We start from the raw sequence: 24,692 nt of genomic DNA, 5'->3' as shown, positions 1-24,692 counted from the left end.
GGCTCAGCAGAGCTGCTCTAGCAGATCAAGGGGATGGAGACCTCTAGCAAGTGTTGGGAGCTTCACATGGATTTCAGAGGTGTGTAGTACTTCAAGCTATATTATCCCTTATTACTTATTACCTATTAATATTCATATTTAATTACTAAGAGGAGGAAATTCTACTTTATTTTCCAAAAGGCAAAGTTGGGAGTTTTATGTCAGGAGGTCTTATGTCAGGTTCTTCAGCTCCAGAGTTTCTAGTGTGAGCTTTCACTTGACTGGAATAGTTCCTTTGCTCCTTCTCGTCCTTTGCAAGGTGCATGAATCTGTGCAGAACATTTTGCAGAAGTAAAATGCTGGAGGCTTTTTTTCTGTACAGAGCTTTTATGGCAGCTGATAGGTGGTGGTGAGGAAGCAGTTCCTATCCTGCAGGCGTGGAGGATTTTACCTATCAGGGAGCACTAGGAGAGGCTGTCTCTTCCAGTTGCTGCATGATAGGAAAAGTCTGCTGAAGGCAATTGCTGGCTCTTGTGTATGCTTGGTTTGTGCTTGGGTCTGACCACCAGCTAGGGTAGGAACACCTTTGGGTGTCGTGGTGTTTGGAGACAGGTTGGGGCTGAAAGCAACAGATTACTGAAAGATTGGTATGAGCAGCAGGAGCTGGAATTGAGGGGAGCTCAGACCCCTTGTGTCTCCATTGCAGTGCAGCATTGGTGCATAGGGCTCAGCTCAGCCTCTGTTTTCCCCAGAGCTATCAGAGCTTGGTATCAATTAGCAGCTTAATTTGTTATTAAGAGCATGCTTTGTTTTTTGAATTTGCTTTGGAGGGGAGTGACAAGACACCCACGTGGTTTGCAGCACACCACCATCAGCTGCTGTGGGGCTTGTGCCAGCCTGCCAGCCCCCAGTCTACAGCATGGACCTCCCTGCACTTGTGCCCCTCCAGCCTTTGCCTCTCCTAACTCCCATCCCCGGGATCTTGAGTATGGGGCTCCTCCCCATCACATTGGATTGTCCCTCTGTTTTGGGAGAGCAACTCCTACAAGATGCTGTTCTTGTATTGTTCTATGCCATCCAGATGGGGATTGATCCCCATGTTGGTCTGACTCTGCAGCCTGCAGGACTTGGGCACCAGAAGCTGGTACCTGGGGTCACTTGTCTTTTGGGGTCTCTCATTGCCTTAGGCTGTGAAGCTGTACCAGAGTTTCAAGCAGGGAACAATTAAGTGATTTGTTTGTCTCCCTTTTCAGTCTGTGGAGTCAACCCCTCCAGTACTGTTCTTGTGCCTGGAGCATTCTGAAATTTAGGTGTAGGGTTTGATATGGAGGTTGGTTGAAAAACAGGAAATAGTCTTGGCCAGGGGACTGCTGCTGCCTGGGACATTCCTGCCTTTGCATCTGGGAGTACCGGCTGATCACCTGGGGCAAACCTTTCTCTGTTTGCACTGTGGCACCTGCAGTCTTGCTGGCCCAGGGCCACCCAGCAGAGATGAAGGTGAGTTCCTTGTACTCTACAGCTATCTGCTACCAGGAGTCTTCATAGTACTACCCTGCAGGATGGTGGTAGCTCTTTCCTTGTGTCACATTCTGACCAGCTTTGATACGAACAAATGGTCCAGCGGCATTTCAGTTTTTAAAGGGGGCTGTAAGAAAGAAGGGGACAGACTATTCGGTACGGTCTGCTGTGACAGGACAAGGAGAAATGGTTCCAAATTGAAAGAGGAGAGATTTAGACTAGATAAAAGGAAGAAGTCTTTTAGAGTCAGGGTGGTGAGGCACTGGCACAGGCTGCCCAGAGAGATGGTGGATGCCCTATCCCTGGAGATACTCAGGGTCAGGATGGAAGGGCTCTGATCAACTGGTGGACTTGTAGGTGTTTTGCAGGGGAATTGGACCAGATGACCTTAAAGGATTCCTTCCAACTCAAACAATTCTATGGTACTGTGATTCTATGACTCCTGCCCTGTGCCTTGCTCCATCCCTTGCATGTGCTGTGCCTGCGGTTCTTCTCTTCATCATCTTTCCCGGATAACTGCTTGCTGTTTCCTTCTTGAAAACTGACAAAAGAGTGAATGTATCATGGGCAAGGAAGGAAAAGCACTTCTACACTTCACCTTGTGGAGGAGACGGCATAGAAACCGTGCGATGGACGCAAGTGGCTGTATGAGCACAGGGAGAACAGTGGCAGGATGAATGGCAGTGCTGGGCCTGCTGTGCATGTCCTGGTTTGGGTGGGACATGGTGTGTGAGGGACAGCCAGTCTGATGTCACTCCATCCACACCTTCATGTGTGTGTGAGCAGTGCAGCTGAGCTCAAATTGCTTTTTCTTTTTCTTCCTATTAATGCTTAATGCTCAGCTGTCTTAATCAAGTGTTCCCATAGCATTTGAGTCTCTGTGTGTGGAATGATTTGTCTACGATGGATTTGTTGATGGTTGGATTTGTTTGAAGTGCAGTGAGTCTCATGCCTGGAAAGGTCTGCAGTCGGGGCAGAAGCTGAGTTAATTTGCACTGGAGGGCAGGAACGATCCACTTTGCATGCTGGTTTCTCCTTGCAGAAATCCCATTTGAGGTATTTGCTCTTTTCTATTATTGAAGCTGTGTTAAGGGGAATGGCAGCCTCCTGCAAGGCTGGAAGAAGAGGGAATGAGTCAGAAAGGTGCAAATTAAACCTGTGCTTTGCTGTAAACAGGCATGGCTAATATGGGCCTTTTCCAGAGCTCTAATGTTCTTTGCATGTAACTGAAGGAGTTCTCCTGGAAACAGTCCTGTAGGGAGCTGCGCAGGTTTCAGAGCTCAATTTGTAGTTTGATAGTATAAAATGCTTCTGATCTTCAAGAAAATGTGCTGAAGGGTTTTAAAATCTCTTGAATAAGCTCCAGAAATGGTCAGGACATGGCGTTTTGGTGAAGCTAAGAGGAGGGATTCTTTGGATGGGTCAGGGGCCATGGTGCTGCAGTGAGGGTTGCCCACTTGGTCTGGAGCATGATGACACAGACTTAGTTCTCCTCTACCCAGTGTCAGATTAGAGGGTCATCTCTTGTGTCTTCCATTGGCTACTTTTTTTCTGGGGATGCTCCTCTGTGCCCTCTGGCCAGCCTCCGAGTACTCCCTGTTCTCACCCTGCAGCACCATTCTCATTGTCAGATGACACAGAGGGACAAGGGCTGGCAGATGATCTTTGGGTTTTGGGATTGTCATGGGGTGGCCATGGTTCATTACTGGTGGTCAAGGAAGAGCCAGAGGGCGTTAGAATTAGCCATAATCCTTTGAGGGTGGTCAGAAGGTGGCCAGAAGGCACTGGAGATGGCCAGAATCCTTTCGGATGGTCAAAAGTTGACCAAAAGGCTTTGGAGATGGCCAAAATCCTTTGGAGTGCTCAGGGGGTGGCCAAAAGGCATTGGAGGTGGCCAAAATCCTTTGGAAGTGGTCAAAATTCTTTGGGGACGGTCAAGATTCACGTGGCTTTGGTGGGTGATGACTACAGGCTGGCATTGACATGCAGCCTTTCCCCGAGGCCCTGAAGGAGGGAGATGTGGGGCTGGAGCCGGCTGTGGGCTGCGCAGGGTTAAGCAGACATTGACAGAAAACAGGAAGAGGACAAAAGCAAGTCTGCTGTAATTATGTGGCATTTATTATTAATACGTTGGAATTGCTGGAAGCAGCCTCTGTAATGTGAATACTGATACAGAGGTTCAGAAGACAATTTAGCTCTCATCTGTCTGTTTATTAGCTCCCTCAGCTCTGGCAGCAACAAACTAAAGCCTCATTTGCTCCTGCCTTGTTGCACCCGCTCCCTTTCCCCCTGAACTCTTTTCTCTTTCCACAAGGAAGCCTGTTCCTTGTGCTCCTGTGGCGATGTGCAGAGCTATCACTTACAGCAGGACAGGGCTTCATTCTTGACCTGCACCTGCAGGAAACTGTGAAATAATTAAAGGCCAGTGAGAAGGTGAGAAGGTAAGCCAGGAGGTGCAACAGGCTTCCTTTCTCTTGTAGCATACCAGGAGCTGTCACTTCAGCTTTTGCCCAAGTTTCTGAGCTTCTGCCCATTGGGTTTTTTCTTGTGTGTTTTTTTTTTGGTTTTTTTTTTTTTTTTTTTTTTTTTTGCATGTATCCCAAGCATGTGGGACATCCATCCCCCTTATGTATTATAGAGTAGTTTAAAGATGATTAAGACAATACCTAATCTAAATGATGAATGATGTAGATTGCTCAGCCTCAGAGCCACCAGGGCTTTTCATGCACATAGATTAGTCAGCTCAGTAGCTAAATATTGGGGCAAACAGTGTAAATCCATGCAGATAAGCCTCACTGGCTTTAATAGGATAGAAGGATTTCAGAATGGGTTTTGACACCGCTCCACGTCTTGTCACGGTGTCTGTGGCCGCATCGCTGACACGGCTGCTGCAGGAGGCTGGCTGAGGAAATAAAGCATGGGATGGCTGTTTGCTGAGCAAGATAACATGGGCTGGCAGGGTTTGGCTTGTAGGAAGGGACGGCGGGAGGCTGGTTCCTGTTTGTCCTCCTCCTGTCATCAGGATGAAGCTGGCAGTGCCTGGGGAGCATGGCCCATAGGGAAGAGCTCATTGCAGCGTGGGGCTGACAGCGGGTTTTACTTAAGCGCTGAAGCGTGAGGGTTTAAATCTTTTATTTATGTCTGGTTGAGTCTGTCAGAGTTGTGTCAAATATTTTTGACAAGTAAAAACGCTATTTGCTTCAGTTTAATGAAAAATGATTTTTTTTTTTCCTTCCTTTTATTTTGTACCCCCCCCACACACCCCGCCAGGAACTAAAAGAATTGTAGTTTCAATTGCAAACCCAAAAAGCTCCTCGGGAAGAAAAAAATAATAATTCCACAAAGAGCCTTCCGAAAGTTGTGAGAGCTGGATTTTACAAGACTCTCTTGGTTGGTGTTTTGAGTCTGTGTAAAATGAGAGTCTGGAGAGCATTCAATCATATGATATCTCCTTTTATGAAGCTTTCTGGGCATATTATTCTAATGATGTTTAATGGCAGTGATTTCTTCATCTTAACTGAGTCTGTCTTTTCCCAGTCCCATGTCATTTTTAATTTGTTGCTCTTAGGAGAAGTAAGAGAGCACGAGACTGGCTCGGGCACCCTGTCTCTGCTACAGAATGACACAGTCATTAAGGTTGGAAGAGACCACTATGATCACCCAGTCCAACCACCAGCTCACACCCACCATGCTCGCTGACCGTGTCCCTCAGTTCCATGTCTCCATGTTACTTGAACACCTCCAGGGATGGTGACTGCACCCACCTCCCTGGGCAGCCGTGACATCTCTCCAGAGGCAGGTAGCCTGTGCATGTTTCCCAACACCAAGCAAGTGTCCTTCCCAAAGGTACAGGGAGTGGAGCTGCGTGAGGTGTCCAAGCAGCAACTGAAGGGCAGGCTGGTATGATGTCAGTGTTCTCTCACCTGGGGAAAGGGATGCTGTCCCCCAATGGCATAGCGTCTGTCGGAGTGCTCAGAACAAGAGAGATGTAGACCTGTTAGAGCTCATCCACAGGAGGGCCACACAAATGATCAGGGATGGAGCAGCTCCCTATGAAGACAGGCTGAGAGAGCTGGGGCTGTGCAGCCTGGAGAAGAGAAGGCTGAGGAGACCTGAGAGCGGCTTGTCTGCATCTAATGGGGGCTGTAAGAGAGATGGGGACAGACTCTTCAGCAGGGTCTGTGGTGATAGGACAAGGGAAATTGGCTTCAAACTAAACAAGAGGAGGTTTAGGTTTGGTATACGGAAGAAGTGTTTTACGGTCGGGGTGGTACTGACACAGTGAGGTGATGGATGCCCCATCCTTGGAGACACCCAAGGTCAGGATGGAGGGTCTCTGAGCACCTGATGGAGCCATTTGTGTCCCTGCTCATTGCAGTGGAGTTGGACCAGGTGACCTTTGATGGTCCCTTCCAACTCAAACAATTATGTGATTCTGTGATGCTGTGATTCTGTTTTGTGTGAGTTTAAATTCAGCGTGGGTCATGGCTGGCTCTGAAGGTGTGGGTGCAGTGGTTGATACCAAGTTGCACACTGGGCTTTCAACAGACTGGGCTGAAACATAGGATACTACAGACATAGGTTACAAGATGAGAAGAAGGAAAACAGGTCTTTTTTTCCTCTCAACTTGAGAACAAATCAGGTTTTGCCTGGACTACTCCTTTTCAGAACACATTCTTTGTAAATGAGCTCCACGCTCAGCATGGGAGAACCCTGTCTTGGGCTAGGAGAAGGACAGCACAGTGGGACAAGCCTGCACACCCTGCCCACCCCCTGCATCTGAAGGCTACATCCTGTGCCTCCTCAGTCAGGATCAGGCTTTGTCACAGCCCAATCCCCCATGACCTCCGTGGCCTCTCCTCGTGTCCCCTGGGAGCTGTCATGAGACTGCCTGCGCCATGCGGTAACACGGGTCTCGGGGATGCAAGCAAGGTCAGATGTCTGCTCAGAAATAAGATTGGCGATGATGCCACCGGAGCTGACAAATGGCCTGTCACTGCTCCGTGACTCACGGCAGTGAGAGGGCAGCGGTGGAAGAAACCCATGAGGTCACTCGTAGCCTCGCTCCCCCCTGGGAGCTGTGTGTAGCCTTCACCCAGGGAGTGCTGGGCTGGGCAAGGCTCTTCCTACAGCCTTCCTTCTGTGTGCCTGCATGTGGGTTTAGGTGCCTGGCACAGGTCTGATTTAGCTCCTGCACACACCTGGGGAGCTGGTCCTGTAGTGCAGATGGTATCCGCTCTGCGGCCCCTTTTTGGATCTGGGTTCCTGCATGGGGTACTCCTCAGCTCAGCAGTGCTTGTGAGCAGGGTGAGGGGTAAGACAAAGTTTGTGCTTTCAGCCTGTTGCAGTGCTACTGCGATGCACAAATGTGGTGCTGTAAGGAACAGAGGGCCCTGCAGAGCCAGCCCAGCCCTGGTATGCTCCAGCCTGGGCCATACTCCTCTGTTCTGGGACATTGGCAGGGGTCAGCTCAGCCTGCCCTTCCTCTCTCATGTTGAGAATTTCCATACTTTTTAAAAGAGCTTTTTTCTCAGTTGCAAAAATCTCCATGGACATCACAGCCAAAGCAGCCAGCACCAGGTGCATGCTGCTGGAGATGCTGCACCCACCACTCAGCCGTGGGGCCGAGTTGCTTTTTTGGGGACAGTATTGGTGTTATGGGTTTTGTGGGGAACAGGTGATCTAAACTCTCCAAGTAATTTGGAGGAATATCCCAGTTTCAGTTATTCTGCCTCCTGATATGCTTCATCCTCTTAGCCAGCTCCTGGGAAGCAGTGGCGCAGCTGGGAAGGGTAGGATGGGGTTTCCTCACCTAGAAGGGCAGATGAGAGCACACTGATGAGGATAAGGAGTTGCAAGTCTTGGCAGCATGAAGATCTCTGAGCTGGATGCAGGGGATACCTATGAACCACTGCTTGGATCTGGTGTCCTTCCTCCCACAAGGACACCTGTCCTAAAAACCTGAACCCTCTCCACAAAATGCAAATGCATGAATTCTCCTTAAGAATCCATCACAGGCTTCTTGTCTCCATCTTGATTGGCTCCAGTGAGGTCAACTTTTTTAATAACTTCTGGACTTCAGCAGGGAAAACTCATTCCTTCAGGAAATAATATAATTAAGGTTGCCTGACACTTGTGATTATAAGACCCTCTCTTCAGTTGCTTGAAACTATGCCAGTCTTTAACAATGTAGACTGAAACTTTGCATGTCTCTGCTGCCAGCTGAACTTTTTTGGAAACTTTTAGCAGAGAAGTGTTTTAAGGTGCTCTCAGGGCAAGCTTTGGGGAAAAAAAAAGACATTACTTTATCAGTAGCTTAAAAAACATGTACTTGCAGTTAGGCTGAAGAAACTCTAGTACCTTTGCACTGTGAGACCAGGGCAGATTGCTTTCAGGAGTGTATACAGTCTGTGTGCAGAGGTGCTACTTGCCACTCTGCTCCCCGCAGGACCTTCAGTGCTTTGAGCATGCAGGACTGCCAAGCCCATAGTTCAACTGATGCAAGGTATGCTTCACTGATGGGAGGCTATGGGTCCCTCCTGTTGGTACAAAGAACTCACTGATCCCTGATCCATATAGTTTTGTGTATGATAATGATGGGAGAGAAAAGGCTTCCCCCCCCCCCCCCCCCAGCATTAGTATTATTGTTAGTATAAGTATTAGTATTAGCAAGAATTGGCTAGGATATCCCTATGCCTCAGCCCCATTGATTGTCTGGGAGGTACAGACACATGCAACAAGCAGCTAAACCACCAGTTCTTTTGCATCGCATCTTCCTAATTCAGCATGTTGTTATGGAAGTGTCCAAAATAAGAGCGTGTTGTGGGGACAGCCCTGCCAGATCCTATCCAGCAAGTGTCACCTTGATAAGGTGTCCTGATGGTGGCACTAGGGACCTTGAGTCTAGGGTGCTTGCAAGAGCTCAGGGCTGCTGCAAACCCTTCTGTGGAGCTTGTGCTGCCCTTTGCACCCTACACAAGCCTGCCTCAGAGCTGTATCCTGTTTTCCGGGAAGTTCAGCTCACTGATACTCAATTCCTGCAGGTTGCCCTGAATTAGATATTTCAGGTGCACACCTGTTCTGGACACACCTGCTGAGTCCCTCCAAAACCCGAGTTGGTCCTCAGTTTGGTTGAGTCCTTGAGAAGCAAAGATGAGAAGGCAAGGCTCTGGGGTCTGTACCAGAGATGGCTTGTTCCAACAGAACAGGGCTCAGGGATATCCTGGAGACACCCAAGTTCAGGCTGTCAGGCTTTGGGGACTTTGAGCACCAGATCAGGCTGTAGGTGTCCCTGTCCGTGAAGGAGAGTTGGACCTTTGAGGGTCCCTTGCAGCTCAGACAGTTCTGTGATTCTGTGCCCATCCTCATGGTGTGAGTGGGTCCCAAGGACACCCCTCAGCCAAGGGTCCCTGGTTGTAACAGAGCATCCTCCCTGCTTGCTTTGCCCTGCCTTCCTCTGCTCTGCTCCATCTGTGGTTTAAACCCTTCCCCCCCCCTAAAAACAACAACAACAACAACAACAAAAAACACATCGTTGTCATTGCAGAGCAAAGGAGCTTGGTGGAAGGAGCCCTTGTGCACCCTGTCAGCCTGGGGTGCCCAGTGGGGCAGCTCGTGAGTGATGGGGCGTTGCGGCTGTTCGGCTCGGGGCAGCTGGAGTTAAATTTCCTGGTGTCTGACACCTGACAAGCATGATAAATTGTGGTACGCCACGCGCTGCCAGCGTGACAAACGGTCCATTGCCCTCCTTTTAAGCTCTGGGAAAACTTTTTAATTATTTCCCAGCACTTTGCAAATGAGCGTTTCTCAATCAGGCGCCCAGTGGAGTTTGTTTTTTTTTTTTATCAGGAGGGGAATGGAGGTAGGGGGGGTTATTTGTTTGTTTGGGTTTTGCAGGCAGATGGGGGTGGGCAGGGGCTGCAGTTTGGGTTTGTGCAGTGTTTGGATGTGGTCCTGCGGAGGGTTGGGATGGAGCTCATCAGCTCAGGTGCTAATTAAAGCACATCGTGTTCCAGGCTTGCAGTCGCCCATGGGAAAACGTCTCCCCAAGAGCGGCACTGAGGCTCTCCTCTGCCAGCGGAGTTTGGCTCCTTCTATTTTTCATATTTAATAATGCAGAACCATAGTACTTTTCTTTTTTTTTTTTTTTTTTTTAATCTTCTCAAAGCGCTTAAAAAGGAGGAGGGAACCAAAGAAGCTCAGCCACAAGAGCTAGATAATGAGTGCAGATCTTGGCTGATAATTTGTTTGTCTAACACAAAAAGTGTGTTTGCAGTTGTAACCAAAGGCACTGAATGCCCCAGACTCCACCTCTTTGGGCAGCACATCACACAGCATCTCTCACACGTTTGTAGTCCTGGGAACCTGTACCACAAAACTGTGTGTTCTTCTTTCCTTCCCTTGGCGTACAGTGGAACCGTGTGTAAGGCCCTGCAGGGTTAGGGCTTATGCAGCGCAAGACCTGTGGGCATGTGCCGGGATGCTGGGCTGACATTTTGGTCCTGCTACATTATTTTGGATGGCTACTGTTGCTGTCTTGAAGGATGATTAGAGATGCCCCAAGCTGCTGTATTTTTCCCCCTCTCCTGTTTCATGTCTCTAAATCAAAATAATTAAGCAGATGCATGCTCTGGGGCTGAACTGGGATGCTCCTGTGGGAGGGCTGTACATCTGAACAAGCTTTTTGTCACCCCTGGCTGCCAGGGCTGGGAAACAGATGCCCCCTCCCTTGTTCATTGCCTATGCTTGAAGCAAGCGCAGTGCTGCACCAGATAACCTGACAGACTGTCTCTTCTGCTTTGTTGAAGAAACTCCCAGATCCAAGTGACGGGGTTCAGCCGATCGTGAGCAACCAGAAGAATCCCGGAGCCTTTGATGATAAATAGGGGACTCCCCCAGGACTCAGGACCAGTGGAGAGGTGAGAAGTGTACTGAAGTGCTCACTTACCTGCCTTGCCCTCAATTCACATGCTCTAAGCATCAGAGCTGGTGCCCTTTCTGTTCACCCTTCCTACACATGTGATACAGCATCTATCTTGTGCCCAGCTTTGTCCCACTGATGCTGTAGGGCTGTGTCCCCTTAGGAAAACAGCATGGCTGCCAGCACTGGTCAAAAGGTTGTCAGATTTTCTATTCATGCCTTATATGCGTTGTGATAATCTAGCATCATTTTTGAAGAAGTCTAGGGTCACTTCCTAAGCCACAGGGGCTCTACTGGAGCAAAGGAAGAGTGGTGATGGTACTGCCTTGTTTGGACATATGGGCCATGCTGAGACTTGCTGGGAGTTGGGAAAGCCAATGCTTGCTGCTGCTGGGCTTGAAAAATGAAAGTGATGAATTAAATTTTTAGCGGGTCCCTAACAGCCAAGCAAAGGCATCTTAAATGAGGATTGTCACTGTTTGACTAGCATAGCCTCCCACTTAGCAAAAATTGCATGGTTTTAATTATGCTGATCTTGGAAAAGCAATCACTTGCACCAGAGAGGTGAAACTTCACCAAGACATCAAGTGTCAGGAATTCTCACTGCCTGCTTCTACTGCTCTCCCCCATGCAACCCATTTCCCAGGGATGTTTTGCGGCCTCTTTCAGTTTGCATCAACCAAATCATTGTCCCCTGAGCCCTAGGCAAGGACAGGAATGCACCCTGCAAGTGCATTTGGGCATGGGTGCAGGCACTGGATGTAGCTCAAGGCGAGAAACCACAGGGGTGGGCAGCACCTGGTGGGGCACATTGGTCTGCAGCAGCAGAACTGCCATCAGCAGTGCCTGGGGGTGGCATCTGTAGGATGGTGTGGAGTAAGGACTGCTTCCCGTCCCTCATCCTCCACCCAGCAACAGTTCTCCTTGCAGCTCTGCAAATAGAGAACAGCACAAGGAGAGTACGTTGCTAATAATACCAATTACTGTTACACGCTGGCTACAAGGTACGCTGGCAGTAATGGGATCCGGGGGGATGAAATGAAAGCGATATAATATGGTGAGATAAATTAGCATTGTAAAATTAGCCATGGGTCTAGTCGGGGATCTGACAAATGTGTTGCAGCTTCGTTACAAGCTCTGAGCTCTGCCGAATTGGATTTAGTGGCCCAAAGCAAAGCAGACAGGAGCAAGGGAAAAGAGAGTTTATTAGGGGTCTCCGTACACACATGCTAATGGTTAACGCTGCTTGTTGCTTCCTTGACTTTGCTGAATGATACGTCCCCTGGCGCCTGCTCGTATGCTGCAGTGCAGGAATAAAAGCCCAACACTACTGATGTGCTGCTGGAGCAGCTCAAGCCTGGCAAAGGAATGGGAAGCGGATGGAGGGACGTGGGTTTGGGGTCAGGTGGGATGTGGGGAAGGTGTTTGTGCTGTAGCTGTGTTTCAGGCTGTAGGAAGGATTGGAGGCTGCGGCCTTACCCATTTGCTATGACCTAGGCTGGGCTCTGGGGCAACTAGAGCTGGGCATCCCACAGCTCCCCCTGTGCGTCAATGATACACCATCAACTTCAGGGGTCCAGATGCACGTATTGTCCTTCTTTCTCTGAAAAGGAAGACTGTTTGTGCCTCAAGAATGGCTGTGGCCAGATCCAGTGGGACCTGCTGCCTGGAGGCTCGTTAGGCAGCAGCAGAGGCAAGTGGTCCCGCTGTGAGCAGTGCATGGATTTGTGAATGCAGACTAATTGCATGTTTAATGGCTGATGCATTACACAGAATCGAGGGAGGGGCAGGCATGATTTAGGTCTGGTTTAATAAGGCACGTCGTGTGGCTCATTTAATAATAATCAAAGCAAGGGAGAAAAGTGCAGAATGTGCTGTAGAGCTCTGTGGTGGAGCTGAAGGGCTTGTGAGGAGGTCAGTACTAAGGCTTCTGCAAGCTGTGCCACTGTGGTGCTAGAGGAGTGGTGGGTATATGGCAGACATGTCCATAGGAGGGATGAATTCCTGGGGAATTCAGCAGAGGGCTGGCCATTGCACCGTGCTGTTCTGGCAGTCAGTGCACTGTGGGCATGTACTTGTTGCGTTATGTACACAATGTGATGTTGCCAGAAAGTCCCCTGGACAGCAGCATTGGCTGAAGCAGTGGTCACCATGGGGCCATCTCAGCAACACCCAAACCGAGGAGCATCCCAAGAAACCCAGGTGCGTCTGTGTGCTTGAACCAGGTTGGTGGGGGCCCAGATGGTGGGAGATCAGTGTGCTGGTGCAGCTGCCCATGTCTATATGGCTGCAGAGCAAGCAGGGCATAAGGTGCAGCTGTGATGCATATAAGGCACATCAGATCCCAACCAGCTCCAGGTACAGCCAAAGAGTTAGTGAAAGCAGATCCTCTGGCCCCATCTTTGCTGCTGGAGAAGCAATGCAGGACCTCAGCAGGGAGCAGCAGGAAGGCAAGCCCACAGTGCAGTGCTCATAGAAGCATAAATAGAAATACGACTTCTCAGGCTCTTGTGCAGCAGTGATATATCTTGTTTCTATTGACTTTTTTTAAACCTCTAAAATACATTGTAGATTGATCTACAAATCTGCAAAAAGCACCTGTTTTTTTTCTTTTCTTTTTTTTTTAAAGTCTAAAGCAATTTTCTGCCTGCTCCTTGTGGTTGGCTCTGAACAGACACATGTTCTCTTGTCCTCTTTGAGGCTGGCGCGCTGCCACGATAGTAGGAAGTTTAGTAATACTTGAGCTGGATCGATGCGAGCCCATTATCTGTGCTGCCTGGGACTTGGAAGAGACGGGGAAAAAAATGCTCTCCCCAAACGCATCAAAGCCCTGCGATAAGGACAGGCGGCTGAGCGCTATTTATAGATGGACAGATGTCTTGCCAGAGCTCTGCTGCTGTCACTTGTTTATGCAGCTTTTGAGCATTTAGCAGTGTTTATGAGGGTCTGAAGAGAAATCTGTCCTACCTTCTGTCTGAGATGGATCCCTCCAGGCACTGCCGGTGATGGTGGCTCATTTGCTCGAGGGCTTTGTCCTTGTTCAGAAGGAGGGACGTGCCCTTCAGATGGCAAGAATTACATGGTTGAGAGGCCCCGAGGTGCTCTGCGATCAAAAATAAGGTGTGAACAGTGATCTCATCTCCTTGCATTGCTGCAGACCCACATGGACCTTGGAGATCTGTAGTTCAGAGCAGAACTGTCACCAGCGCTGTTTCAGGTCAAGTGTGGCTGTGAGTCTTTACAGCTTGGAGGTCTCCATCCTCTGCCTCCTGGGATTGTGGCTCAGAAAAGAGGTTTTTCCTACTGGTTAGTTAGTTAGTGTGGCCAGAGCCATTCTGTTTCATGTAAAAGTCTACATCCCTCTTCAAGTAACACACAGAGCACTTGAACTGGTACAAACCATTCAGCCTCAATGTCAGGAGTGTTTCCTGAGCCCAGCTTAGGTCTTGCAGTGCATGTCCATGTATGTCTTGAGTGAGAGCAAGTGTTTGAGCCAGTCCTCCAGCTGGCCCTCAGGACAGGCAGAAGTTTCTCCTTGCATCCAATGGCAGCCTTTTCTTTCAGCTACAGCACACTGCCTCTTATCGTCTTGCCTTGCATTGCTGCAGAGAGCCCAGCTCAGTCTTCCACAACTCCCCCGTCCATTTTGGTGACCTCTGCTGGATTTTTTATAATTAACAGCTTGTTACTGGGGCTCCGAAGACCAGCCGTGGCGGTGGGATGGTGTTCTCAAAGCAAGTGCTTCAGTGGCCTGGGGCTGCAGGAGAGAAGGAGGTGTCTGCAGGCAGGTTTAGGATACCAAACCTGACTGTGTATTTTAGCGCATCCTCTATAGGGTGCCTCATTCCTGAGCCAGGGGGCAGGGACATTTCTGCTCCCTGTAATGTGATCATCTACACAGTTTTTGCAGAGTGCTCTGAGCATCCCTTGCTCTCTGCTCAGCTTCAGCCTGTCTCCAGGGTGCCACTTTGCTCTGACCATATATTCCTCTGACTAGTGGGCAAGCCAGGAAGTGGGTACCTTTGTAACGAAACCACATATAGGCTTTCAAGTGGTGATGACACTTTCTCAAGCTATCTGTCTAGTGAATGTGCATTCCCCAGCTTGTTTGTATTCACAGGCATGAAACTTAGCTGCGCAGGTAGGCCATGGATGTCCAGAAAGATGTCAATGTCAGGAGGAGGCTTTAATGCAAGCCTTTCTGGTATTCTATATGATGGGTGGCAGGTGAGAACCTAATGTGCCAAGGGCTGTGAGGGGGGTGGCTTGCAGGATGAGGCACAGGAGATGTGGCTCAGCCAAGAGGCAGCAGCAGTACTGGGGATGGCTTTTTACTGCTGAGCTACAGCATGACCGTGGCAATCATTCAGTAAATGAGGGCTCTAATGGAGCCAAGCAGTGTTTTCCAATTAAAAGAAACAACCGTCAGTAACGAGGACAGCACTCCCTCTGAAATACTATATGCTCACCAGATTGCATTACAGCCACTGTGGGTCTTGGCCCCAGGAGAACTGTGATGATGGATGCCCAATGCTCTGCCCCTTAGGGCAGATGTGGGGTGTATCTGGAGTGGGATCTGCCCTGTGAGCGAAAGCTGTGTGAGGCACCTGCTGCATTACCCTTGTCCTTTCCAATGGGGATGGGGTGCCAGTGGGAACCTTCTCTCTTTCTAACAGCAGGATGGTTCCATGCTGCTGGGACATCACTCTGCTCCAGGACAGTTAGCAGCACATGCTAGGCTTGGTGTAACAGCCTCTAACAAGTTTGGCTCAGTGCTGCCCTTCACTGAGATCATATTGCTGGCTCTTTTTCTTCCCCTTGCCCTAAATCGTAGCACTTACATAAAAAAGGAGGGGCACGCACGTGGGGCCTGCACAATTTATGGATCAGAGATTTATATGCCGCTGGGATGCTGTATTTTTTCCCCACCGTGACACTTTATTGCCACAAATTACCAAACAGGCAAGGTTACACAAGTGACAGCAGCAGGGCTGTAAAGGACAGGAACAAACAGCAGCGGGAGAAGTACTCAGAGGAGAGGGGGAGGTCGGGCACAAGGCAGAAATAAAGCAAGGCGGGAGGCGAGCGTGCGTCAGAAATCTGCCCGCGATGCAGCGAGCTGTGTGGGTGAGGGCTGGGGAATTGGCGTGCCACCTCGCACACGTGTGCCCACGCTGACAGTGCCATGCAGCTGGGGAGCAACTGGTGGTTGGGCACGTGTCAGGGTTTGCAGGCTGTGAGCCCATCGTGTGCCGTGATGATGTGATGTGCACTTGCAGGCTGTCTTTTTTGGGGTATGAACTGCAGGTTTTTAGTTGCAGAGAGATATTTATTTTGCATGCTGGTCTGCTTGGTGGTGACTTGAGGGCAAAGCATTGTTAGAAAGTGAGACTTCATCTCCCTTTGAAGCATCTTCCATCCCAAGCAGTGCTCAGTCTGCAGCAGCTGTGTGGGGTGTCCTGCAGCAGGGTGTCCCTGCTCCTGACTTCTCACCAGCAATCAGCAAAAATGTGATGTGTTGTATGGAACAAACACACCTGGCTTCTGCATGGTGGGCAGCAGACCTTGTTTTGACAAACCTAAGGGTAATTATTCCCTCTGAAGCATCATCAGTGCTGCATTCGCAGCCCTTCCAGGCAAACCTAGTCAGGGGCTCCCATGTGAAAGTTTTTTGCAGTCAGTTTATCTCTGCTTGCTTTCTGGCTCTTGACATCTGTGCTGCAGGGACAATTGGGCTGTCTTCTGGCTTGGCTTGAGTGTCTGTCTCGAATTTGAAGACTGAAGGTGTGCTGATTTTCTATGCAATCGGTGGAGAGGAGATGCTTCTGGGAGATGCTCTGCTGGAGGAATGAGTGCTGGGTTTTCTAGCTGCATGATTGCAGGATGGGGAACATCCCAGATGTCCCCTTGGGTGGGCCAGGATAAACACTTCTGTCTGTCTTAATGCATCTAAGTGATGCTTGGGGAGAATGGGTAGTGAGCATCATCCCCTGGCCAGGGAGGTGTCAGCACTGCTGAATGCCTGTTGCAGCTCCTCTGCGATGCGCTTCGGTTGAGCGACTCTGTCTGCGCCCAGTCGCCCAAGTTAGATCAGCTTAACTTCAAACAAATGTAAGAACTGAAAGGCGCGGGAGCAGTGATGTATTAAGGCTGCCTTTGAGCTGGGGATGCTACTCAGAGCTGCAGGGAAGCTGTCACTCCATTGTTACTGCAACAAAACGCTACCGGAGGAGCTGAGAGGTGCAGAAACAGAACTGCTTTTAGCACACAGAAATGTGCTCCGTGGCCTTGGGACATGCTGTGACAGCCCACTGGGAGCAAGCATGGGTGCAGAGCAGTGGTCACCTGGCCCTGGTACCACCATGGGCAATGGGGCAATTTGATGTGTGTGTTCCTCTGCTAGTAAAAAAAAAGTAATAATGATTTCTCCTGAATCCCATTGCCATAAGCCAGGTATTTAATCTTGCTTGAAGGGAGCATCTCTAACGTACACAGGGCATCGCAAACAACGGTAAGTGATCAATAGGCTAAGTCCTGAGGTCTCTTACCCAGACTTTGCTGGGGTAAAGGTTGACAAAGTGCTGAGTATTTACTCGAGGCTTCAGCCCCGTGCTGAGAGCTGGAGAAGTGATTGACAGATTTATTGATGATACGTTTCTCTATGAATCCCATCTGACTGTTGCTCACAAATGCTCATTTGAGCATAAATCCTGCCTGGGCGGTGTAGCAGATAGCTGCTACTAAAGCAGAGCCGGGCAGAAAGGTTTCAGATGAATCACATATTTGGTGAAAAATAGCTTCGGATTAGCAGGAATAGCTTGTGTTTCTGTGTTGTGTTTGGCAAATAGCCTCCGCTGAAGAAAGTGAAAGCCCACTTGTGAAAAAGATCAAGCACCGGGTTTTGACACGATTTTTAGATCTCATTTCAAATCGGTTTTAGGTTTTCTTCTAAAATCAAAAAGCCAGACAAGCTTCAGAAGATCCCTCTGAAACCCTTTCATTCCTCGCCCTCTGCTTCTGCCGCAGCGCGGGGAAACGTGGCACTGCTCTCACAGCTCGCTGTCAGCTCTGACTTCATCTGTTTTCCGCTCAACCCGCGGTGTGAAGGCTGTGTTTGGTGCAGGCTGAGCTGTGTTGGGCTGCCATGGGGCAGTTCATACTCATTCCAGAAAAAAATAAGCCACCACCATGCCGTGTTTTTCTCTTGTTGCATTGATGTTTCTTTGTTTTGTGCCCGGTTGCAGCTCCTACCTCTGCCGCAGCACCTGCTTGCGCCCACATGGGTGCCGAAGGAAATCGCTCAGACAGATTTGTGCATGTGTGTATGCCTCTCGAAGTATTTCCCATTAATTAATGGAGGCTAGAGTCTGTCGTCTGTAACGAGCGCTCACTGGCGGGTGATGAATGGCTTGTATGACAAGATGGCAATGAGAGGCTGGGTGAGCTGCTGCTGCTGTTGCTGGCGCTGGGTTTGGGAGAGCAGCAGTTGGTACCTGGGTGAGAAGATGGGGTGGAAAGCAGCCAAATTTCCACATGGCTGAAGAGGAGGAATGGACTTGCGCTGTGGTGGCCACCCCAGTCCCATGGAATTGTTGTCTGGAACTCTGTTTACCAAGCAGAGACCTTGTGCTCTTCTCCTGACCTCTGCTGTGCTTGGTTTTGCTGCTGCTCCATGCCCAGAGAAGGATCCATGTGCCCACATTTAGTTTCTGTGCTCCAGCAGTGCCTTCCTGTAAGCTGTGCTCAGGAGCTGGAGCGCATCACAGTGGTGCCAGTACCAAGTGTTTCCAGCTTGCCTTACCTGCTGGCAGTAGGCACGTGCATGCAAGACAGATGCTTGAGGGTGTTTTAGGTTCATGTTCATTGTTGCAGCGTGGTGTGAGGCTGGTCCTTATGGATGTGCTGGTGTGAGGGTGTGTTTGGTGGATGTGAGTTCCTGGTGCTTGCAGCCTGTTTGGTGGTAGTCAGATGTGTCCTCTACTGAGCCCAAAGTTTGTAACTTAGAACACTGTCCTCTGCTGCACACTGATCCAAGGGAAACAGCGCTGCCCTCAAAATCTGCAGCCTCCAGGGCAGGCATAGACTGAGAGAGCACTCCATGCCCAGTAGGAATAATCCCTGCAGCATCACTCTGGACCCACCATGAAAGCTGTGTACTGATGATCCATTTCTGTTTAAGGTGATTTTGGCAGCTTGCTGGGTCTCCAGCAGTAGGAACAGGGACACTGCTTGGAGAAAAGTGTGGGTGCTGTGCACATCCTGCATGGTGACTCCCACCCCATACAGTGAGTTTGCAGGGGGACCAGCCTGCCTTTGCTGGGGAACTGAATTATCTGCTTCCCCAAGTGAGGAAAATAATAATAATAAAAAAAAAGTGCCTTCCACTAGGTCATGAGCCATTACCTCGAGGGGCCCTTCATCAGCTGATGAATTCTACTTAATAAAATAAATACTGAGAGAAAATGTAATTGGATTTCATTTATTACCCAGTTCCGCCTAGCAGCCCCAGATTATACAAAAGCAATTAGAGAAAGCTCTCCATTAATAGCTATCTTCAAGCCACCCAATGGGCTCATTCCATCAAACCTTCTGGCTCGTGTAATTTCCTTTCTTGGAGCTGGCTCCTGGCTGGGGGAGGGATGTGGGGTGCCCAGCACCATTGCCAGCAGCCTGTAAACAACAGCAGCCCTGTTTCCATCACCCTCGGTATGCCTAGGTCTGCAAAAGGGTCTCCTGATCTGGGGAGGGAAGCCAGAACACCTAGGTGGTTTGGCTAAGGGTTGGGCTTGGTTGTGCCTTCTCTGTGCTGGGAGCACCTCGTAGCCGTGCGGTCAATCCGTGTGGTTTGGCAGCAGGAATGTGGAGCCCTGCAAGGGAATTCGATGTAATCCTGTCCCCTTCAGGATAGAGTTGCTTCTCGCCGGTGCTCATTCTCCCTCTAATGCTGGCGGTTTGCACGTCAGCTCCTGTCAGCCAACTGGTGGTGTGCAGGAGAGCGTTCCTGCTTCCATGCATTCTGCTGGGATCAGGAGGACCAAAGACAACCTGCAGGTTAGCCTGTAGCAGAGGCTCTGTCCAGTATCTCAGCTTCTGGTCACTCTTAACAAGGCTGGATGAGGAAGAGTGCTGACAGTGGAGTTGGCTTTCAGATTCTGGTTGATCCCAGTGCCCAGCCAGGATTGGAGTGGGAAGGATGTATTTGTTGTGCACACATCAGCAGGTGGATACTGCATGGCAGGAGATGAGAGATGTGCTGGTAGGGCATGAAGCCATGTGTCATGGGGAGAGGTGACAAATGCTTGGCACAGATATGCATGTTGCTGTGCGGGTACTTTTTCCCACAGTACATTGGCTTGTGCCTGAGGTCTGTTGATGAAGGAGACGAGGCTTGGCCGCTTGTTTTCTTTGTTGGCTTGGGACTGTGAGAATGGCCCATGACAAAGCCAGCAACACTGTCTTTACCTTCTCAGGGCTGAGGGAGATCAAGGGCTCTGCTCAGCCTTGCTTGCAACACTGGACTTTTTTGCATTGTGTGGTACGAACAAAAACAGGCTCCTACCCATGACAGTGAAGACTGCTTTACTCTTCCTCTGCTCACCTGGGCCCATTTAGCAGCCTTGGAGAACAGTTGTCCTGCTGTGCTGCCTTGTGTTGGGTAAGGAGTGCTGTCACAGATGCACCCGTGGGCAGTGCCTGTCAAATGAAGGATATCTGTTCAGGAGAGAAGAGAGTGGGGTGCTGGAGGCCATGAGGGAGGGGATGTAGTTGAGACATATCAGTGCAGAGAAAGGGGATTGATCTTAGCCATTGAGGTGGCTGACAGCGTGGGATATCTGCTCTTGGAGGGGAAATGGTTGGGGCATGAGGAGATGAGTCTGCTGAACTGAGAGGAGGACTGAGGTGTGGAGGAGGCAGGGGAGACCTTTCCAGTGGGAAATGAGGGAGGTGAAAGATCAAAGAGCAGCTGTTAGTCTGGAAATGCAGGGACCCAGCTGGAAGCTTTTTGCAGGGATGGCACACTTATTACAGCCACTCAGCTGCTTTGCCTCTGCAAACACAGCGGTTGCTGAAAGTTGGGAAGCTTTTCTGACTTCGTGGGCAGCCATTCCTTCCAGCCTGGCAGTGAATCTGGACTCAGCTCTGTGATGGCAGGAAAGGCTGTGAAAGAGACAAATCCGCCCTCCAGAGAAGAAGGGACTTTCTCAGAGCTGTTTTTTCAAGCCATACAAATGCAGTGACCATGCAAAACCTTCCTTTTCATCTCACTGTTTATTTTTTCACAAGGCTTTTATTTATACCCTCTTAACATCCGTGCCGTTAAAGCAGCCTTATTAGGATGCTGCCCTTCACCAAGAAACTCTGCTCTCGAAAAAGAGCATTAAAGATTCAACAAATAGCTGAGAATTGGGATTGATCCTAACCTCCCATAAATGGGAGTACCTTCCCCCATTAATCAGCCTTGGTTTTCACTTACAGGATGATGGCCTCAGTGCTACACTTCTTCAGGACTAAAAGCACGTTAAATATTTATCACAGCTGAGTATTCACTTCCCCCTCTATTGCCAACTGTGCTCCACCGCATAAGCCTGCGTCGGCTTGACAGGTTGTGTAGTGAGGTGGCATGCCATTAGGAAACCTCTTGTGCCAGCATGCTCCAGTCATTTGCTGTGCTAAGCACGGAGAAATAGTGGCATCTCTCATCTTGAAGCATGGTCAGCATGGGACTGTATTATAAAGTCTCGCTGCCTGCATTTGCACTAGTAAATTTAACATGCCCAGGTCTGCTCTTAAGCAGAGGCTGGTGGTGATGCGTGCTCAGCATCCATGCTCCTCTGCTGCCCTTTAGCCTCCAAAATGGGATGATCACCTCCACAGTGCTTAGCAGGAGCAGCCCAGTGTCTCTGCTGAGGCTTTGCCCCACGTCATCATAAGTGCTGGCCATTCAGAGCGTGGCATTGCATTGCAATGCTGGGAAATGCTCCCTTGCTTATGGCTGTGCACATGGCTCCGGTGCTGTCCTGCTGCTCTGGAGGAAGCCAGCAGCTCTCTGCACTTTACTGGCATGCCAGGAGGAAGCTTTCAGTGCCTTACGAGGCTTGAAATGCCAGCAGGGTGTTTAGCGGTCCAGTTGGTCTAAACATATGCAAGAACGTCCTTGATAATTGTGCCAGGTGTGCCATAGCATTTCAGGGAGAGGCTATTTTAGGACTATCTCTGAGAGCTCTTTTTCCTTTTTTGCTTGCTGATTTTGACTGCCAGATTTCTCAAAGGCAGCTCTGGCTTCAGGAGCTGCTGAGGACCTCACAGCTGGGACAGCTTGATAGCAATGTCCTCGGGCAGTGCTGAAATGAGAGCCCTTCATGGTGCCCCTCCCTGGGTTATAGCTGGTAAGGAGGAGCTCCCTATGATGCTGTAAAGCATGCTTCTTGGGGCATGCTCCACTTGGCCAACCCTGCAGCTGCAATTGAGCTGTTGTTGCTGGGTTAGTGCTTTTTCTTAACGCCCTGGCATCATCGTGATGCATTCTCCCCCCATCTCCATCTCCCCCTCTCCGCCTCCAGCTTGAGTTACTGATGTGCACAGCCTTGTTATAGCCGTTTACATGTACAGACGCACAATGTGTTTCATTATCCATGTATCAAACTTGTTTTGCTGCTGTCACGCACCAGAAAAGTTAAACACGTCTGATCAAAGGCATGTAAACACAGCTTCAAAACAAATGCCCTCGAGTCCTGCCAAAAGCACAGAGCTGTCTCGAGCAAACCCCCATCTCCTATTCCCACATGTGCACCTCCCATTCCTCCTCTGAACGGGAATGTGATGCCAGGTGGTTTCTAAGAGCTGCAAGCACTCAGTGGCAGTGGGACCAGTTGTCATCTGGCCAAGCAAGCGTGGCCATGGAGCACTGCCATGGGGCTGAGGACTGACTGGAAGTGGGGCGGCTGGACGCATCCTTGGACCCCTACTGAGAGGGGAAGAAAAGAGATGTTCAATGGAAGGACTGGGGATGGTCCCAAAGTAGGAGCTGCTTCTGCTCTGCCATTTTTATGCTCCTCAGTTACTGGAAAAGGAGAACAGAGGCATGCATCCCTGGCTCAGAGTCTCTGATGGCACAAGATTCTGATTCCGATTCAATTCTGTGATTCTGTGAAGATCACCTGTGGAATTGGAATTGCTAAAAGATGGGGAATTTTCCCACTTTTCAATACTGAGGCTTGTGTGCTGTCAGCGTGTATCATTGTGGACTCGTTGGATTTTCACTTTAGTCCAGCTTAGAGAAGGACTAGATATGTTCACTAAATGGGGATGGAAATCCATGGGATTTTGCAGGCATTGAGGGCAGGTGTTTTAAGAAAACACTAGCTCCCTTGAAATAAGCCAAAATCCCGTTCAGTGCTTGGCTATGAGCACGAACAGAGGGTAGTTTGGGAATTCATAAGCTTGTGAACTGACCCAGACACTGGAAATTAGTTGCCCGAGGTCTTTGCCAAATGCCTTTGAATAATGGACGTGTCAGAACCAGATGGGATCGCAAATGGTGAGTTATTACTGCCCAGTGCCTGTGCCAAGTCTGTGGGGTTTGTCCCCCAAGCCAGCACTGCACCGTACCCCGGGCCAGGTTGCCACATGTAAGGTGATGCAATGAGCTGACTTCATCACACCCGGCTGTGCTAAGGGGACAGATAGAGCTGCAGTCATCCACTGCCGTGCTGCTAGACAGTGCGGGCAGGTTGCGAAATGCCCTGCAGGCAATGGGACGTGGTCAGAGGTTAACGATGGTGTCAGCCTTCATAAATCATCCCTAATGAGGCTTGGGAAAATGATGGTTTGGAGCCTGCCATGCGCAATCGCGCTGAGCTGTCTTTCCTTTCCTTTGGACTTTGTTCCCATTCAGTTTTTTAGGGCTATTTGGGGGAACCTCTGCATGCCCGGAGGTGCTGGAGGCTTTCCCACCATTTTGAGTAATGAGTGGTTTTGGGTTCTGCCTGCACTACTATTGTGGGCAGTGGCTGGCTGATTTGCTGAAGTCTAAATACATTCTACAATTTTGTCCCCATGATTTTGTCCCCATAGTTTTGTGTCCAGCAGAAGTCTCTGGCTGGAAGGCGTTGCCCGTGTCTTGGTACATGGCACGATGCTGCTAGGGTCAGGCTTGATGGGCTCAAGCCATGGAGCAGTCAAAGAGTCGTGGGACCTTCTTTCAGAGTGCCATCCCAGCATGGGAACCATGTGATGGGGACACATCAAATCAAAGCAATTGGAGAGAAACTCTTGTCCGGGATGGTGGGACCCCAAGAAAGGCAGAAGAAGGAGGAAGAGGAGGTCAGTGAGATTCCCTCAAAATAAGATCTAGGTCTGATGATGGTGGGCTGCTCTGGACTATGTGTGGTCCTCAGGAAAGCTGACAGCCACCAGGATGCTGGGAGGAGCACAACACAAATGCAGTGAATATTCCCGTATTATTTATAAAGTACTGCCACAGCCCTGGAAGTGTTGGGACTCTCAGAAAAGCTGAAGGAATGCACTAATTAAAGAACACAATGGGAATGTAAATTCGGAAAGATCCCCAGAGGGATGCAGCCCTGAGGGGGAGCTAATTTGCCATTCCTGCTCCTCCCCTGCAAACTGGCTGAAACACTGGAGCAATTAAGGAGGAATTTGAGTGTTAAATATAATCTGGAATTGTGTTTTGGGCTTTTTTTGTAATTGGTTTATTTCTCTCTTGGGTAACTGTGTTTCCAGTTCTGTAATTGGGACTTTAACCCGCTGTTCTGCTAGGATTAAGGAGAAGTTTGGGGGCCAGTTTGGGGTGGTTGTCTGGTGTTGAAAACAGCTTCAGGTACGTGTCACCAATGGGATGGCACATCCCACACGCCACGGGAAGTGGCATGGCTGGATGGAGCTGTCCCACACCTGGTGAGCCCCAGGCCAATCTGGGAGTCTCCTGGTGGGTGGTTTTGGGACTGTGAGCACCAAACTGGTACAAGGAGGAAGATGTGGTACCGGGGCAGGGCTGTTCAGATCCGGTGAGGGACAGCCCCTGCCTTTGATGTGAAAAGTAGGTTGTCAGAACTGTCTCCTGAAATCAGTCCTAAGAACGTACTTGCTGTTTGTTCATTGCCTTTATTTTTTTGCCTACCCATTTCTTTTCCGCATGGTTTGTTTCCCTTGCTTTGACTTGTCTTACCCTTTCAGGAAGTAAATGCAGTTGCTATCATTTGAATTATAGTCAGAAGGGCTGATTCAAGGTAATGGCTGCAGTGTATTTGTCTTT

The 24,692-nt window shown here is 49.6% G+C and overlaps 1 protein-coding gene across 1 annotated transcript in view; it reads left to right on the top strand.

Moving 5' to 3' along the window:
- Nucleotides 1-24,692, top strand: part of CNTFR (ciliary neurotrophic factor receptor) — a 171,408-nt gene that overhangs the window by 37,181 nt on the left and 109,535 nt on the right. The window contains exon 2 of the mRNA XM_042862405.1: nucleotides 10,305-10,415. The gene's annotated coding sequence lies outside the window, so the exon portion shown is untranslated. The remainder of the gene's footprint in view (nucleotides 1-10,304; nucleotides 10,416-24,692) is intronic.

The sequence above is a fragment of the Lagopus leucura genome, unplaced genomic scaffold (genome assembly GCF_019238085.1).
Source record: "Lagopus leucura isolate 7727_CA_CO unplaced genomic scaffold, USGS_WTPT01 Super-Scaffold_650, whole genome shotgun sequence".
Classification (NCBI taxonomy): Eukaryota; Metazoa; Chordata; class Aves; order Galliformes; family Phasianidae; genus Lagopus; species Lagopus leucura.
The sequence above is the reverse complement of the archived record's forward strand: the minus strand, read 5'-3'. Positions and strand labels throughout refer to the sequence as shown.